The 19,897-nt window shown below is 28.3% G+C and overlaps 1 protein-coding gene across 1 annotated transcript in view; it reads left to right on the top strand.

Moving 5' to 3' along the window:
• The first annotated feature begins 1,890 nt into the window (after positions 1 to 1,890).
• Positions 1,891 to 19,897, top strand: part of LOC142597839 (uncharacterized) — a 39,227-nt gene continuing 21,220 nt past the window's right edge. The window contains exons 1-2 of the mRNA XM_075734450.1: positions 1,891 to 1,960; positions 8,659 to 9,460. The gene's annotated coding sequence lies outside the window, so the exon portion shown is untranslated. The remainder of the gene's footprint in view (positions 1,961 to 8,658; positions 9,461 to 19,897) is intronic.

The raw sequence follows: 19,897 nt of genomic DNA, 5'->3' as shown, positions 1-19,897 counted from the left end.
TCAAATAACTATCCAGTCTGAATGACACAAAAAAAGTAAGGACCGGAAAAAATACCGTAAAAATTGAATGATCCAAAGCCATTTGAGCAATATTGAAATCTGAATTGGCTTTTTTTTCGGTCATCATAATATGATGATGATGATTGTCGTAGTGGGTCGATATGATACCCCCATACACAATCATATTTTGTCGAATGATTGGGCGTTTTGTTTCGTTTCGTTTTTTTCTTTACATGACTATTAAAATAATGTTTTTGCTGTGTTCAGCAACAACACATTCAATGAGCGAGAAGATATTTCTTGTTTTCAACGAGAAAAAAAAAGAAAAAAGAAAATCCACAGGAAATTCACATTCATTTATGCGACCATATGAAAACAGAAAAAAAAATCTTCTATTCCACTACATTGATTTCTTACTTGAATTTTTTTTTCTGGTCATTTATGTTGTATGCCGACAGACTGATCCATCTAAATTAATTATGACAATAATGATAACGATGATCATTATTAATGTGCATTTGCAGTTTTTCTCTGGTTTATTGAATTTTCAAATCCTTTTATAACAAACGAAAAATGGATTTTCGTGTTAATGTAGACAGAGAAATATTCTCTGCAAAAAAATTCATCAATCAACTAGCCACACCACACATCAATAAGTGATGATTTGCACAAAAGACCAAGACTGATATTTTTATATCTGATTATTTGTTGGTGAAATATAGAGCGAAAAAAAATGCCTTGAAGCATCGGAAAAAATAAAATCTGCTACAGCCAATTCTGAATAATAGTAGCTATAACAGAACGTAGAAATGTTGAAAAAAAACAAGATGAAACTGAATTCTTATTCTTGTAATACAAAAAAAAACTTGAATTTCCTTCCGGTTTTTTTTGGATATTCGAATTTCTTCAGAATAAATTGAACTATTTTTTTTCATTGTAAAAAAAAATGAAAATAAAATTTTTGCTTTGGAATTTGAATTTTTTCTTTCTTTGAATTTTCCTTCCGTTTCAAAAAACATTCAATCCATATCGACGTCGAACACTGAGAAGATTGTCAGCAAAAAAAATCATATTAATCATCATCATCATCGTTATTATTGTATCCTGGACAAAGTTTTCAAGTAAAAATCCATCGTCCAGCTTGTTTTCTATTATGTCACGGTTAAGTCAAAAAAAAAAAAGTCATGCCACTTGTGTTGATCAAAAATCATTGTGATTCACTTTCATCATCATCATCATTAGTTATATCATCACAAGAGGATCAATCACACTTGAACTTGTTTTGATTTTCTTTTCTTTTTTTTTGTTGTTTTTGTTGTTGTTCATCACCCATTTGATTTTCCATCAATTGCATATATGCTGATTCAATGTTTAATAATTGACGATTTTTTTTTCTTTGTATAAGAAAAAACAACATGATGTTGATGATTGCACTTGATAATAAATGATAATGGTCTGAATTTTTCCTCTTTTTTTTGCCTATATTTTTTTAGATTTTCCAGATTTTTTTTTCTCATTTTACTATCAACTCGGGTTCAATTTAACTTGTTTTTGGCTGTGTAGATAATCATAGTGATACTGATGATAATGATGAATTCTCAATGGAATTTTATTCTTTTCTTTTTTTTCGCAAAAGACAAGGATCAAGAGAAATTGGAAAAAAATTCCAATTTGCCACAGTTTATATGAACTGTGTGCAAAAGTTTAAATATGTTTTTTCCTTTTCATTCATTCTGATTCAGTTTCCATGACATTGATAAAGATGGAATTGTCTTTGTTTTTATAATTCAAATATATAAAATCTTGTAACGTTTTATATGAAAGGTCTCACAGCATGTGATTATTGTTTATTTTGTGTTCAAAAATTGTCACAGAAAGCTAAATGTTGTCATCAGATGTGGAAAAAAAAGTGAAACTTTCAACCGATATGATAAGATACTTATCATCATCAATAATTCTGGTAAGTCAAATTTTTTTTTCATTTCATTGTAGTTTTCTGATGAGCATCTTGGTAGTTTTTCATCGATTTTTTTTTATCTTTCTGTATGTTCTCGGTGCGCTTGGTTTTGGCTATTTCAATTGTATATATCGAAAGACGAAAATTAATTACATTTTTTTTTTTTCTTTGTCCGGCATTTTGTTTGTTTGCTATCCTATTCTATGCTTTGCTATGCATGTTTTACTGTAACTTGTCATGTTATCTGTATTCACACACATAAATGTAGGTCGCAATTGCAACATTTTATGCTTAATAAGCATTCCTTTATATATATATTTAATTTATAGACAATCAGTAATAGCGTTTAAGCGTGTGGGATGGGATAAATGTTTTTGTTTTTGTTGTTGATTAATCCATCACATTCTTTACAGTTATGAATGAATTGAAATTGATGTTATTTATTGGTAAGATAAAGAATTTGGTCGTTTTTGTTTCTATTTCATAAATGGCGAATAAATCGTTTTTTTGTCTTTTTTTTTATTCGGCAATCAATAAAACAATCGAAATGATGGAATAAAAATTTCGTTTTTTTTTTGTTTTGTTTTTGGTCATTTTATTTCGTTCTACTTCAGTGGCCAGAATATAAAAAAATAATTTTTCTTCCTGACACCTTTTATTATTATGAAAAAGAAGAAGAAGAAGAAGAATCGTGAAACTAGAAAATTCGAGCTATAAGCAATCACTATCTCAAATTATTGGACACAGTAGCCAATAACAATAAATTGTCATTTTAATTTAGTTTTTATATTTGGTTTCGATTCGATATTTCTCGTATATTTCGTCGTCGTTTAATATAAAAAGTATGGTGATGCTTATTCATGTTGTGTTTCACTTCATTGGCTACAATCATCAGCACCGGATGCATTGGTAGCATCCATAACAACCAAAACAACAAAATAGAAATGAATGAATTGTTGTCGTCCACAAACAATGTCAATCTTCGATACGATTGATTTGGTGAAATTTGAGTTTAAAAATTGAATTCAGAATTTTTAAGAAAAATTAGAAAACAACAACAACAACAACAAAAAATCAATTATCGAATTGATTGCTATGATGATACTGGATATGTAAATTTGTATGCACCAGAATGATTGATTGCCTCATGGTTTTTAAAATGAGTAAAAAAAAAAACATTGTCATTCAAAAATATTCAGTATGCAAATTTTCTTTTTGGAAAATTCTTGAGTATTTATTGAATACAATATCAATACATTATCATCATCATCATAGAATTTTAAAAGATAAGCTCAATGAATTCTCAATGTTTTCTGCCATTTTTTTTTCTTGTTATTCATCATTTGAATAAATTTACACCGCTAACACTCTATTTTGAATGTGTGTGTGTGTGTGAAAAAATTTTCATTTTTTTGTATGGCGAAAAAATATAGGCGTTTGAATTGCCCAATTTGCCAATTTAAAACTTTACTTTATGAAACAAAAAAAAAACACTTGATATTTTGGATTCTTTTTCGTTGTTGGCACATGGTTGGCACATTGTTGGAATCAGTCAAAAGAATTTTTAAAATGCCTTTTTTTCCGATTGTTTTTTCTTCTTGTTCATCGTAATTCTTGGTTTCAAATCTTTTTTTTTTGTTTGAAAATTGAAATTAATTAAATTTTTCAGAATTTGCAAAGAATTTCAGTGGAAATAAATCCTGTTTTGATGAAAACACACATGTTTAAATGGAAAATTCTTGTTTTTTACTTACCCATACTTTGCATTTCTTTTCTAGTTGGTCAATGAATTTTTTTTTTTTTGATTATTATGTTTTGTTGTTGACAATTTTTTTTTCGTATTTTTGATTTCAAATTTGATTTTGGTTATTGGAATGGAATTTATATTGAGTTTAATTCTGAGAATAAGAAAATCTATAGACAGCCGTTACGTTGTATCAACATATCATTTACACTTTTTTTTATATCCAAAAACGTAAATCTTTCCATGCATGTAAAGCATGCATGCATGCATGCATGAATCCATCCAAATGTTGTTGTTTACCATCATCGATCTATCTTTTGCTTACATATGTGTATACGTGTTATTGTATATTGGCAAATTTGATCATCAATTTACCATCTCGTACTCTTTTCTTTCATTCATTTTTTTCTGGATATGAAATCAACAAAAAACAACAACAATAACAAGAACAGAAATTTGAATAAAATGAAATGGGCAGAAAAAAGAATCGAGAAAATGAGATCTGGAATTTTCTGGATCTTTGAATAATAACAACAACAACAACGTATCATCGAATAAATAATGGTTACTATTAGTTAATTTTCTTCTTTTTTTTCGTTGAACTTTACATTCTACTTTCCACTTTATGAAACCTTGTTGTTGGTGTTGTTGTTTCTGCTGTTGTAGTGAATGATGAACATATATTATTGAAAATTGTTCGTTTGTATCATCATCATCATGGATACACAAACAACCATAGCACACGCACATGTGCCAAAATCAAATAAGTCAATGATTTCTTTTCTCTTTTTTTTTGGAATCAACATTGACGTTTTCTCTCTGGCTTTTTTTTTGTTCATTCCTTTGGTGGTAATAATATTACCGAAATTTTTCCCAATTTTCCGCTACGTATATACTACGTTTTTTACTCTTCTTTTTTTTCTTCTTCTTCTTCTTCTTCATTAGTGGTTGGTGTCCCTTATTCCTTGTTGTTGATGATGTGAGTGAGTGTAAATTCTGAAGAAGAAGAAGTAAAAAAAACCTTGATGAAACTATTAAGATTTTACTTCTTATTGTACTTTTTTTTTATTTTTAGCTACTTTTTTTCGATGATGATGATGACGATAATGATGACGAAGCTTTGTCATCGCATAAACAGGGCGGTGGTATTGATGAACGCACACACAAACATAAACACACGCACACGTACACGCCCTCTATTATGATGATTATGATGAAAAGTTAAAGTCTTTCCAATTAGATCACGTATCAAATTTTTTTTTTCCTATGGAAAAAAAAGAAATAGATACAATAAATGAATCATTTAAATGATTGTAAGTTGTATAGTTGTGAATGAAAACGTGTATTTTTGATCAATGAACCAACCAATCATCAATTATTTTCGATCATCAGTTGGATAATGATGGTGATAACTGTAATTTGATTCTTGACTAGATAGTTTTTTTTTGTTGCATTTTTTTCCACTTTCTCTTTTTTTTGGTAGAATTATGCAAAAGAAAATTTAATAAGTATCGGATTTTTTTTCCACCTCTCTTCAGGTACATTCCATGCCATTCCATCCTGGAAACAGGATCTTGTTTTTCGTTCGTTTTTTTTCATTTTCTTTGTTATATCTTTATTTACCCCTTTATGTCTTTGTTATTTTTTACACAATGTTTGTAATCTTGAATTATGAACATGTACATATTATATTTCGTAACTCTGAAACTTTCTTGGCTGGATAGTTTCATTTTTTGTTTTGTCAAATTTTCAACCTATAGGTAGAAATAAAAGTAAACAGAATGACTTTTGAAAGAGAAAAGAAAAGAATGAGCTGTTTTTTTTTGGAAGAAAAAATCAATTTTCTACACACTTGACTACACACGTTTTGGTGACAAAAAAAAAGTAGAGTGAAAAAAAACGTGCCAATACCAAATAATTATGTTCATGAGTCTACAGTTTTTTTTTTGAATTTTTTCTACGAATTTCTCGTCATTTTTTTCTGAATGTTTGTATTATCAATTTATTCACAATTCATTGATTCATTGTAGTCGTAGTAGTAGTGAAAGTTGTTATTCAAGTTGTTAATTAAATTTTTCGATTCCAGGAACACAGTTCCTTATTTTTTTTTTGTTATTCTTTAGTTTTGAAACTCTAGTCTAGTTTCTGACTGCTCACTATTTTGCCCTGTTAAATACCTTTACACTTGATTCATCATACAATTATTATTCAACAACCCGTTACGAAATAGATAGATAAAACATGAAAAATCAATCATTCTATCTCATTTTTTTTCACACCTAACCCAATTGGTTCGTTTGTTTTGCAGAAAGTTTTTTTTTTTTTTTTTGATCTAGAATTCATTCATTTTTATTTCATTACATCAATTTAATGAATTGCAGATTCAATAAATGACTAAAAAGAATTCATTCTTGTCGTATTCATTTAATTGTGTTTGCCTGTGTTTGGTATAGAGTGTATGATGACAAATTTTTTTCTCATCACCATCATCATCATCATCATCATTGCTTTATTCAATTTACCATGATTTTTCATCATCATTGTACATTAGTAATAAAAAGGCGACAATTATACACACTTTGTGTATTTGACATCGTTAAAAGTCTAAAGTATGTATATAAATATAGAGCCAAACATGACTGGACCAATCTCATTTGTACCAATCTTTTATTCTTCATCAACCAAATAATAATGATGATGATGATGTATCTAGGTTTTTTGAAGTTGTAGAATTATTGAATGAAGAGCGAAATGATTCACGAACAAAGTTACAATGGAATCGGCTTTAAAAGAATGAAAAAAAAAACGAAAAGTTTCTTTTCTTTTTCCATTCTTTTATGTGCAATCTATTTTAGTCAGTTTTTGTCTATTATTTCGTTTTCCATTTTCCATTTCGTGTAAAAAAAAAATCTTTTCACCCAAAACAACAATGTAATCGAGGTTTGTGCGTGAGCTATGCCGAAAGAATGAGAAGCTTTGAAAATGAAATTTGTTTGTTGTTTGCTTGTTTCCGAAAGATTTTCTTTTTCTTTTTTTTTGCACATTTTTTTTCCTCTCTCGATCTGGACTGTCGGTTGTCGAATGATGAAGTCATTCATTCATTCATTCATTCATCGGCCACTTGATTGATGACAGAGAATATATGGCCACCACAGAAAAAAAAATGAAATTCTCTGAATTTCATTCTCATTATCATTCTTGATGTGTAATTCAAATAGGAAAAAAAACCAGAGAATAAAGAATGCAAAGTCAAAAAAGGCTTTCATTGAATAATTTGCTACGATATCGGAATATTCAAGTATTCAATTGAAAAAAAAATTTGAAAAAAACCATTATACTTGATTGAATTTATAAAGAATTTTTTTTTTTGGTTCATTTTCGTTAAAGGATTTATATCATCTCAATCAATTTTTTTTTTTGTTGACTGACCTTTTTTTTCATTATTTGTCTGATCAAATAATTTCATGTTATTATTACAGTGAAAGCAACAACAACAACAACAACAACAGAAAAATTGATGAGATTTTCTTACGGTTTTCCGGTTGCTGAAATTTATCGTTGACAAACTTTTTTTTCCCCCAAATAAACACACAGTGTACATTATGGGCTGTGATTACGGCTTTTATCAATTTATTTATTGAATGTGTCAACCAACCATAGATCGACCAAGACAAACAAATGTAAAAAAAGAAATTTGAATATATTCCGTGATCGTCTTTATCGCATACACACTCACACACACAAACATTGTTACATTACACGAGGAAAAAAAAGTTTTTTTTTCTTCCTCAAAGTCGAAAATAATAATGATGATAATCAACAGAAAGAAAAGAAAAAACACCAGTCATTGAGAACATATTCTATACACACTGTGCGATTAAAATTGACTTGACTTGACTTTTTTTTATGTTGGCGATTATTATCAGCATGACATAGACAATGACAAATATACATCCCATATTAAGTCAAGTCGAAACTTGTTTGACTTTTGTGAATGAATGAATGGAAAAAAGCTAAATATTCCTTCCAGGAATGATAATATCAAACAGTTTTCTGGTCATGTTTTTATTTTTTTTTGTTTCTAGTTCATTATTATTATATTCAGTTGGCAAACTTGAATGATACGGGATTATATATTATATTATATTATGTTTTTTTGTCTGCAACGAATAATTAGTCAGAAAGGCCAAAAAACACACACACATGAATAGAATATTCTTGTGTGTGTGTGTGTGTGTTTTCCCTAATGATTGGTGGATGCATTGTATTGTTTGATTTGAATATGTTAGTTTATCCATATGTACATGGAATCATGTCTTTTTTTCTGTTTTTGTTTTATTTATTTTTCTTTTTTTTACATCATCATTTCTTCTGTGTTGTGAAACAAAACAAAATAGATTTTGTTTTTGAACTTTTCCTGTTTTTGAGTTTTATCATCATTTTATCATTCTAATAGCACCAAAGACGAACACACAAGATTTGTCACGTTTTTTACTCTACATTTTTGTATTTTTAAATTGACAGCTACAGTTACAAAAAAATGGAATGGAACAGAAGAGAAAAAAAACACTTGTATTTTAATTTCATTAATTCAATACATCATCATCATCATCATCATCCTTGTGTGATGAAAATTGAAATTTTTTTTTAAATTTCATAAAAAAAACTAAAACTATATATATAAAAACAGAATCAGGAACTGTGTGGCTCCAAGAAGAATCTACTATAGATCTCTTTGTGTCTGTATGTGTGTGTGTATGTCTGTTACCTAATGTATGGGTAATTTATTTTTCTGGTCTTGGTTCCAAAGTAGAAGCATTTTGAAATGTTATTTTCCAGAAGAAAAAAAAATTTGGTTACTGTTAGTTGTCCGTCTGTTATTGTATGTACACCAGAACTAACTGAAAACTTTTCTATTTTTTTTTTTTTTTTTTTATCATCATTGCTAACGGTATAGATGAATGATTCATATTTCGAATACCGCTATCGGTTTCTGGTTTTGTTGATCATCGTCATCATCATAACTGTCGTCGCCAATCGTCGTATCATATAGTGATGTGAATTTTTTTTTTATTTCAGTTCAATTTTCCATCAGAAATGGATGGCGCGTGTTTTTGCCGATCAAAATTCAAGTAAAAATGGAACCAATTTTGATTATGTAGATCACAATCTTGATTGTTGTTATTTTTTTTATAAATGATTTTGAAATTGTAAAATTTACATCTCTGAGTGTTTGTTTGTGTTTATTCCATCCATCTGTATGGTGTTGATTTCTTGTTGAGCATCCTGCAGCTGTATCGTTAACGACAATCTGTTTTTTTTGTGTGTATGTGTTTGTCTGTATTGATGTTATCATTTTTTTTCACAGAAAAAAATCTCAATAGCAACAACAACAAAAAAATTATACATTTATAAATTCAAATATCAAATACAATCATCCAAAACATTTTTTTTTCTGTGTCATTCATTTATTATTTGTGAATCCAACAAAAAAAAAAATTTATGTGACATTTGTATATTCGAACCATTCAAATGTGTGTTTGTGTGTGTGTGTGTGTGTCTATAGTGCATTTGGACTGTTTGTGTTGTGTTGTGTTTCTGTTAATGAGAGATTCATCTTTGGTTTTTTTTTTGTCAACCGAAAACAAGAAATAAAGAAATTTTCACCATTTCTTGGAATTCAACTGCTTGCTACAGATCACATCAACATCAACATCATCTTTTCGAAATGGATCAATCATTAATCATCATAAATGTCTGTATGTATTTCTTTATGTGTTTTTTTTGTGTTTATGTGTGTGTTTGATGTTTCGATTTGTTGGCTTTTGGTGATATTATTTGTTAGAATATTGGTTATTGTATAATTCAAGAAGATTTTTCTCTGGTTTTTGTTTCATTTTCATTTTTCTTTGTTATTTTCCCGACAAAAAAAGGTCATGACTTTTTTTTCCATTTCAAACTCCAATGTGTATGCGTGTGTGTGTAATGTCCCAAGTGAATTTTCATTTCTTTTTTTCTTTTTCTTGAAATTGAAATGAATAAATGACAACCAGGTAATAACCACCACCAACACCACCACCACCACCACCACCACATCGATCGATCCATTCTCTTTTAAATCACTCGAGAGTTTATATTTTGTGAGTGTTAGCGTGTGTCATTATGTATCACCCATACTAGTTTATGTGTTATGGAATGTGAATTCGAGTTTTTTTTTCTCTCTCTATCTCGAGTGTGTGTCTCGGTAACGATTCTTAAGAATGTGATTATTATTGCGTTTTTCTGAATAAAAAACTTTTTTCTTTGAAAAATTTTGCTTTGTTTAATGATTTTCATTTTAAGGAGGGGGTGGGTGGTGAGAAAAATTGACATTTTCTGTTCAATTTATCTAATAGCCACTTTGATTGAAATTGGCATGAATGAGTAAATTGAGTGCAAAATTCCAAACGAAACCAATGAAAAAAATTCCATAAAAATTGATGTATGGCCGCTTATATTTTTCAGGCAAATAAATTTTATTTTATTTTTTTTGAAAACCGGAAAAGAAAAATTTGAACCAAACAACATTTCACCGTAAATCAATTGGTTGGAATTTTCGGTTCATTACCATGACTGATGATGATGATGATGATGATCATGTTGACTTTTACGGAAAAACAGTTGAATTTATAGATTTTGTTTTCTTTTTTGTTTCGTAAAAAAAAAATACTTTCATGGTTCATAACTGTAGCAAAATTTTTTTGATTTTTTTTTTTTGCTTCACAAACCTTGTGATTGTTTTTTTTCATCGACAAAAAATATGTGTGTTATTTTCATCCAGAATTTTTTTTTCATTGAATAAAAATATTCATTGTTGATAGTAATGATAATTATCACGATGTGAATTATAATTTTCCATCATCTTCATCTTCTATCCAACTGGATTCTTTTTGCATTCACTATCATTATCGTCGTGTGTGTCTGTGTTGAATAAATTCACATAATTTTTTCTCTTTTTGATGCTGATATAATCGTTAACTTTCTCCTTGCTGACTTTCACTGTTGATGATAATGTTACTGCTGCTGATGCTGCTTCCATATCTATTTAGTTGAAAGAAAAAAAAAATTTGAATTTAATGAATTTTAACCATAGTTCATATGTGCATATGCCATAAATTCTGTTGTGTGTAGTTATGATAGTTGGAAAAAAAACTCATGTCATTTTTTTTGCCACTTATTATTATGACCAGCAAGAAAATTCTTTTTTTCCCATCTCTCTTTTTTATCCATTTTTTTTCCTGAATAAATTATAAATAAATTATATCAGTCATCATCATATTTTTAGCAGGCGTCTTTTTTTTCCACTAATACAATGTGTCTCTGGCAGATAAAAGGAGTAACCATTGAGAAGAGAGATGGAAATTGACAAAAAAAAAAAAAAAAAATAAAGGCGGTGATGCCATAACCAAATGATTCGAATTTTTTTTTTTGTTGACTTTATCTTTTGTCAATTTTTTTTCTAGTTTTTGAAAAAGAAAATTGAATTGAAATTTTGGACTGTGAAATTGTGGAAACAAACAAAAAAAAAAAAATTTGTATCAAGTTATTGAATCATTCAGTATGAATTTTGATAAATATTTAAATTTTTCATCTTTTCATTCAAACTGTGTTCTTTTTTTTGTTGTTGAATCAGGTATTTTTATTTCTATTTATTTTTTTGCTGGTATTAGGAATTTGAATTGAAATTTTCAATTTTTTCATTTCTCATGACAAATGAATTATGTAGTATCCGGCAACAGACAAACAAAAATCAACTACATTACAATATTGTTGATTTGTTGTTTTTTTTTTTTTTTTTGAAAAATTTTAGCTGTCACAAACAATGTTTTTAAAGCCAAAAAAAAAATATGCATCATTAGGATGTAGTGGGAAAGAAAAAATCCATCCATATTTGGGTAAATAAACGAATGTGTCTGTCTCGTGTTCATGGTATTTTTGTTTTGCAAAATTTTTTTTTTTTTCATCATTTTCTCAATAATAATCATATGTTGTTGTTGTATACATGTGGTGATTATGTGTTTATATATATGTCACTGGGTGGGTAAAAATCTGTACCAAACACACAAGTGTGACAAACAAACAAACAAAAAATCAGTGAAAGAATAATGATGATGAGGAATATACAGAGATTGACTATTCTCTTAATGAGATGTTGTTGTTGACGTGATCAATTTTCGTTTATTTATTTTTTATTTTATTTTGTTTAGTCGAAAACAAACAAATCCGTGGTACTGAAAAAAAAATTGTGGATAATTAGATTTTTTTTTTCGTTTCGTTTCGTTTTCTTCTCACCATAAGGTCCATAGATTTTTTTCTGATTTTCTTCCATCCATATATAGAGTTCATTAGATTATTCTTTGAAGTTTAAGCATACGATCATCATCAAGTTTTTGACATTTTTTTTCCCACCAAATTTCTATGTGTAGTTTTGGTTGGTCACCAATTCTTTTAGATTTATTCGTATCGTTTATTTCATTTCAATCAGTGTTTTTCTTTTTTATCTATTGAGATAAATGTTTTTGTTTGACATTTTGACAATTTCAAACGAATTTGCCAAATCCCACTACTACTACTTCTACTACTACTATGCCGAATAATAAAAGATAAGGTAAAAAATGGAAAAAAGAGAAAGAGAAAGAGAGTTTGATAGAAAAAATATATTGCAGAACAAACTGAAAATTTTGAAAAGTTCTCTCTGTTTCTTTCTCTAGAAAATTCAACCAAAACACTTGTGAAAGATGTGAATTTTAAATTCTTGAAAATTCTTTTTATTTTTGTAAAATTTATATATTGTGTTTTTATAGTCAAAAAGTCGATTTTTACCATCAAGGCATTTCATTTGTGTGTGTGTGTGTGTGTGTGTGTGTGTGTGTGTGGGTGTGTTTGTAGACCAAGCTATATGTTTCAGTCATTTCCTTCTCTTTTTTTTTTGTTTCTAAATGTCAGAATTGAGACAATACCAACAACAACAACAACGACAACGACAACGACGACGACGACGATGAAAAGAAAATAAATGTTTAAAAACAAAAACGAAAATGTATCAAGTTGATTTCTCATACATTTAATAGAAAAACAAAATAGAAATAAATAGTTAGCCTGAAAATGAAATCGACAAAACGATTGAATTTATATTTATTGTGGCAGAAATAAAAGCAATGGATGGAAATCATTAATCTCTGATTGTTGTTCGTGTGTGTACACACACACCCACACCCACACACACGTACGAAATATATATGAAAAGAAAAACGATATTTATTTATTTTGATACACAACAAGAGAGTGTGATGGTAAGAAAAAATAAAGAAAATGAAAGTAAAACAAAATGAAAAAAATCGATTTGCCATTACTATGGATTTTGTTTTGTTTTTTTTTTTTTTTTTTGATCCATAAAATCAAATCATTCATGTGAAGTGATGATTAACAAACACCCTGTATATATATCTGTATAAATAAAAGTAGGTGATGATGCTCATCTTCATCATATTCACTTGTCATTATCACAAATCATTAATTTTTACTATATATATGGATCACACACAAATATAGTTATGTGTGATAGAAAAATAGAGAGAGAGAGAGTGAGTGTGAAAAAAAACTTGAAATGATTAATAATATTTTTGTGTTTGAAATCGAAATCGACAACTTTTTTTTCTCGTTTGTTGTTGCAGAATAATAATAATTCTATTTCTATCGTCGTCTATTGCAAGTCATTTTTATTGTTTCTGACAGCTTTCTGTGAATGTTTTTAGTTTTCGCTGCTGGTGTCGACCAAACGAAATAAAAGTCCACTATTTTTTTTCCTGGTGTGACCAATCTTATTATAATCATCATTATTCCAACATATATATATTTGAATCCGGCGCAATCATTTGCGATCGATGATAGTGTCAAATATATATTCGATTCATGTTTGCAAGTGTCAAATGTATAGAATATAATAGAATCGACAAACGACGTTTAAACTTTAAGCTGTTTTTGAAGATTTCATTTCACATGTGTAGCGAATTTTCACCAACAACAAAAAAAAATGATAATAATAATAATATCCATGTCCACAACATGTGGATGTGTGGAATCAATAATTTTAAAATAATGATGATGTTTTTGTTTCATGCAGATACAAACTTTTTTTGTTTTGTTCAAAAACTTGGATTGTTTGTGTCTGAATTTGTGGAGAAAAAAAATCTTTTTTTTTTCTTGCACCCAAATCGATATTTTCAACATTTTCTTTTTCCACTGTGATGTCAGTGAGTTTGTTCAGGCAAAATAAATCAGAAATATGCAAATTTTGTCTATTTGTTTGATGATAATTTTCCTGTCAAGTAAAGAAAAAAAAGCATGAATCGATTAAATCGATGTGTAATGGTGGCATTGCATTATAGTTTTATATACGAGAAAACTGACGATGACGACGATGATGATGATGATGATTTATAATGATCCATTTCATTAGCGAAAAAAAACGCAACATTGTCAGATGTGTGTTTCAATTAATGTTACAATTTCCAATGTTCAACATAACTGAATGGAAGAAAAATTTTTATTTTTCTTTTGATGGTAAATAATTTTCAAAAAAAAAAAAAAATGAAGAGTAAAGAAATTAATTCAAGATTCCAAGAAACTACTATTACTACTACTGTGTGTATGTGTATGGTAGTCGAATGTCATTTGTCATCCATTTTTCTATTTATCACAAGAATTGTTGTTGTTTGTCAAATGTGTATCTGATTTCTTTTCGTAAAAAAAAATTGGAATGAAAATTAATTGTATCATTTGATTCCATTTTCTTGCTTGCTTGCTTGCTCGGGTGTGTGTGTGTGTGTATTTCATTTATTCATTTTCCACACAGAGATAATGAATAAACAGAAGAAAAAAAAATGCCAAGTTGGCAGAAAATTTTTCTTTCTTTTCATTTTGTTTTTGAATTTTAGTATTTTTTTTCTTGTTTCTGCTGAAAAACCAAAGATTTTTTTCTTGGGTTTTTTTCTGGCGTTTTATTTATAAGTAATGAAATTTGAAACAAACAAAAAAAATGAATGAATGAATGAATGTTGGGCAAGATTCAACCGAAAAAAAAATTTGAAATGAAATGAAAAATTCATTTTTTCTTCGAATGGAAAACGGTTTTTTTCGACTGATGATGATGATGATTAAATATCGTTCAAATAAATTGTGCGTGCAATAGGACTGAATTTTCTTTTTCTTTTTCTTTTTAGTTTTGCTGATTGGTGCACAATTTTTATTCATTCAACTTTTTTTTTGTTTTTCGATTAAGTTTTCACGGAAAAAAAAATTTCCTTTTCTCCTCACAACAAAATTTCACATACAAATTATGTATTATAAACAAAAACACACACAGACAGACAGATTATAACGAGCGCTGAACATTAGATACACATACAAAAGCAAAAAGTTGTGAAAGTAAAAGTTTTTCATCATTACATTATCCATCGATTGGTGGTTGTGATTTATCGGTTATATAGTGGTGGTGGTGGTGGTGGTGGGAAACATTGAAAGAAAAACTTCTGTGATTCTCTTAAGTCAATGTTTGTTTGTTTCTTTGTGTATGAGAAAAGAATAATTAATTTCAAGTTTGCTGGAATTTTTCTCCGCCTTTATGACTTAGCCTGTGATGAAAACAAAACAAAAAAAACGCTGTTTTCTTTTCCACTTTACATGAAGACAAGTTTGGATCTTCATTATCTCTCTCTCTCTCTCTCTCTCTCTCTCTCTCTCTCTCTCTCTCTCTTTTGTTTTTCGTCGTTGTGGTAACTTTGTTGTTTTTTTTTTGTTCCTTTGAACTTTCTTTTGGATTTGTCTTCCTTTTCTTTTTCTTTTTTCGTTGGAAAACTTGTTTCATATAAAAACATTTTGGTTTTAATAATACGACATTCACACAAGACACACATGTATACAAACAAATAACAATGTTACACATGAACGAAATACAAATTTTGATATATGAAAAAAACGACTGATTTATTAGCAATTTTTGAATCTTTTTTCATTCTTACTTTATTATCACGTGAATAAGAAAAATGGAAAAAAAATCAACAACTCTTCATTGAGTATTTGTGGAAAATTCAACGTTTTCCCAATTCTTTTCATTTCCACTCGGATGAAATGTACGCAGAGAGATAAATGAAATTTAAATCAACAAAAATATTGACAACCATCGATATACACATTCGCACACGCACATTTTCATTTTGATTAACTGTCCATCAACATCAAGAATTTGAAAGCAAAAAAAAACTGAATCAAATCAATGAATTCTATGATCGCTGTTGGTGATGTCCACACATGTTATCAATATAAATAGTAAAATGTCAAATCCGAATGAAAAGATTTGAGCTGTAAATTATTCGTTTGAGCAAATAAAAAAATCCTTAACGTTTTTAAATGTAAATAATCAATTTATCAGTTTTTTATTTTTAATTACAATTTATACTTGCAACCATTACATTACTGTTCTTAGAATTTTTTTGTCAGAAATGAAAAATGACAAAATTCCTGAAATGTCAGCTTCACCGTAATAATTCATTGTTTTTTTTTGTTTTTTTTTTGATTTATTTTCAGTTTTAGATTTTTATATTGCCACGTTTGATCACACGTTATCCATTTTTATTTGATTTGTGAATAAATATTTCTAATATGATCATTGTTTATGTTTTAGATTCAATAAAAATCGACTCATTTCATGCTTTTTTTCCGCTTTCTGTCATGAATTTGTTAGCCGGCCAACTTGTTCATATATTGAAAGTTCAAATTTTGACTTTTATTTATTCATCACATTTCTAGTTTTTTTTCTGGTTGTGGTGGTGATGGTGGATTTATTTTATTCATTTCACATTATGTATAGCCTCGAAGCCTTTTTTTTCTTGATTCACATGTGTATTTGTTCTATATTTCCTCACAAATTTGTGTGTGATGATTATGTATTCGTCACCATTCGTTTGCCAATTGCCAAATTATGTTCTATTGTCATTTGAATTTATGTATGTCTTTCATATCCATCGTTCTATATGACTTCTTTTTTTTATTTCTATGAATTCAACTTAAATTTCTCTGGTACATTAAAATGGTTGCATTATTTTTGTTGTTGTTGACATGGTTGCCGTGTAACCAAGATCTCTCTGCAGGCAGTATAGTCAAAAAAAAAGAGAAAATTAGTGCACAAACGAATGAATGTATGGCACTGGGGAAAAAAACATAGACATAAACATTGAGTAGCCAATGGTGAGGAAAAAAGTTTTCTGAAATTGTTCCATTTGCAAACTTGTATCTTGTCTTTTTTTTATTCAACCGATTCTCAGGTTTTTTTTTCGCTGTTGTTGTTGAACTTTTTTCTTTTTTTTTCTTTGTCAATTTAGTTGTTTGAGTTTTAAATGAATTTTGCAACTTTTACTCACTAATTATCTAGTTCTACTAACCTTTTTCCCTAGTACCCAATTGGCTTTTATATTGATGTTGTAAAATATGTGCATATTTTTTTCCCTTACTTTGCAGATAAAATTGTCATTTAAGCTGGCTTGAAAACTCGAGACAGCCGACCAAAAAAAAAAGATGATTGCTTGAGGCTATTTTTATTCATAAAACTGCAAATATATTCAGAATAATGACAGACAGACTTAGTTTTTATCATTTTTTAGAATTATTAATCTTTTATTCAAGAAAAAAAATAACTTTGAAATTCAAATTTGAAAAATTATTCAAAAAAAATGAATGAATGAGTGAATTTGGAATAAAAGTTCAAAATTTTGTGTAGAAATTTTGTTTATTCAACTCTGTTTGGTGCAAAATCATTCATTCATATGAAAATTGAAAACTTTAATTAGAAATTTACCGGGTTTTTTTCTGCCAGAGTTGAAATTTATCATTTCCCAAATGATTACCACCAACCATAACGTGTGTGCATTTTGAGCATTTGGAATCTAATGGAATCACAAATTTTAGTTTGACTTGCACTTGTAGTTACTTCTTTTTTGCAATGATTTGATATACTAAACTCATCGTATGATCATTTTGAGAATCGTATGAATTTATAATGATGAGCGACTAAATGATGACGAACGTTCATTGCTTTTTATTCATTCATATATGTAACGTTGGAAATCCAAAACATGATTGTTTTGGAATGTTAATGATCAAAGTTGTGATGTTTGAATATTTTAAATGGAATGTTCGACTTTGATTTAATGAATGTTATAACCTAATTAATGTTTCTAATTGATTGTAATCTAGTATATAAACCCATCCCAAAATTATCATTATCCATCGAGTATCTGGGATCTATGATCTGCGTATACTTGATCAATAAAGCTTTATTTTATCCACAAATATTTCAATAGTGTTCAATTCCCAATCATGACTGCGAACGTATTATCGATATACGATCATTACGATGTTATGGAACATCGTAGTTTATTATATATATATGACAACAACATTCAGAAGATGATGATTTAGTTTTCAACTATGATTAAATTAATCGATCATTTTTTTCCGATAAAACGAATGAAAAAAAAACATACAAATCGAATCATCATATGAATAAATTGGTATTATAGATGGAATAAAATGCAAAATTATTCCGTATATCATCATTGAAAATAGATACATGAACAACATTTCTTCATGATAAACACTGAATAAAAAAAAAGTAGATGAGTGAATGAATGAATCGCCTTCGTATATATATTTATTTAAATAATCAAATAATCTATTTGAAAATAATGGTAATAAATATAAATGATGATGATGATACTGGCAACCAAGAGAAAACCTAAGCCCAATGTGTGATTTATGGTTATGCGTGTGTGTGTAATAATATTATTATCATCATTATTGCAACCTATTTATATTTGTCTCAGCTTATGGTTTGTGTGATAAATAACAACAACGAGACAACAACAACAACAACAACAAAAAAAAGGATCATCATCATCGTTTAGTTTGTTCTCTTCTGGAATAGAATAAAGATTCAGATACACATACGTTTAATAAAGTAATATATAGAAAAAAAAATGAAACGATTAACTTGAATTACCCGAACAACATTGATGATATGATTCTAGTAGAATTATTCTTATTTTTTTCGATTTATTTTCTTTTTTTTGCCATTCTGATGATGTATATGTGTGTGTGTGTGTGTGTGATTACCGTTGCATGCAAACAACAACAACAACAACAAATGTTTGTTTGTTACATAGAATCATCATCATACGGTTTTTTTTCAGAAAAGAAGAAAGAAAATCTTGCATTTCATTTCATTTTATTTTGTGATCAACAACAAAATATATTTATCACACTAAGCCTTATGTTGCGATCATGCACCGATGATACACACAATTTCAAATTCAACATTTATCCATGATTGTTTGTTGCATTTTTTTTTTCTTCATTTTCCATTCTAGATTCTGTTTCTATTCAGAAATAAGTACATTTGTTGTTCAATTTACCTTTTTCATATTCTCTCTCTCTCTCTCTCTCTATCACATATAAATTAGATTTTTCATATCATAAAATGGAAAGAATATTGCCTAGCGCATCATTTTTTTCTCTCTGTAGCAAACACCTTTCATTATTTTATTTGTTTTTTTTCAAATGTTCATCCATTAGAGATATATGTGTGATAAAAGATTGAATTGCTGTAAAAACAATAATAATAATCATCATCATCATCATGGATTGATGATTTGTTTTCTGTTCATTATGTTGACTAACCCGAATAAAGTAATATATAATCGAAAAAAAGCTATAAATAATCTAGATAACAAGAGAAAAGCTTCTTAGTACTGTGAAACTGAACAAAAAAAAATGTATGAATGAATGAATGACTTTATTAAATCGAGATAAATTTTCATCTCTTTTTCTTTTCCAAACCTTTTAAGTTCTGGTCTGGTTTTCTTGTTAAACTTTATTTTTCTGTTTATATTCACTTTTATTTGATTTGTCTATTTTTTCATTTTATTATTTGACTTTCTGACGTCGTTTTACGGCCAAAGATAAAGATGATGATGATGATGATGACGTTTACATCTTTTTTTTTCCATCATTCTAAACAACAATAAAAGTAACAAAATGTCCATTTTCATTTCGAATGACCAAAATTTCATCGTGAATTTTGTTTTTCAAATATTGACTGAGGC

The sequence above is a fragment of the Dermatophagoides farinae genome, chromosome 10, assembly GCF_024713945.1.
Source record: "Dermatophagoides farinae isolate YC_2012a chromosome 10, ASM2471394v1, whole genome shotgun sequence".
Classification (NCBI taxonomy): Eukaryota; Metazoa; Arthropoda; class Arachnida; order Sarcoptiformes; family Pyroglyphidae; genus Dermatophagoides; species Dermatophagoides farinae.
This window is presented reverse-complemented; position numbering and strand designations above follow the sequence as displayed.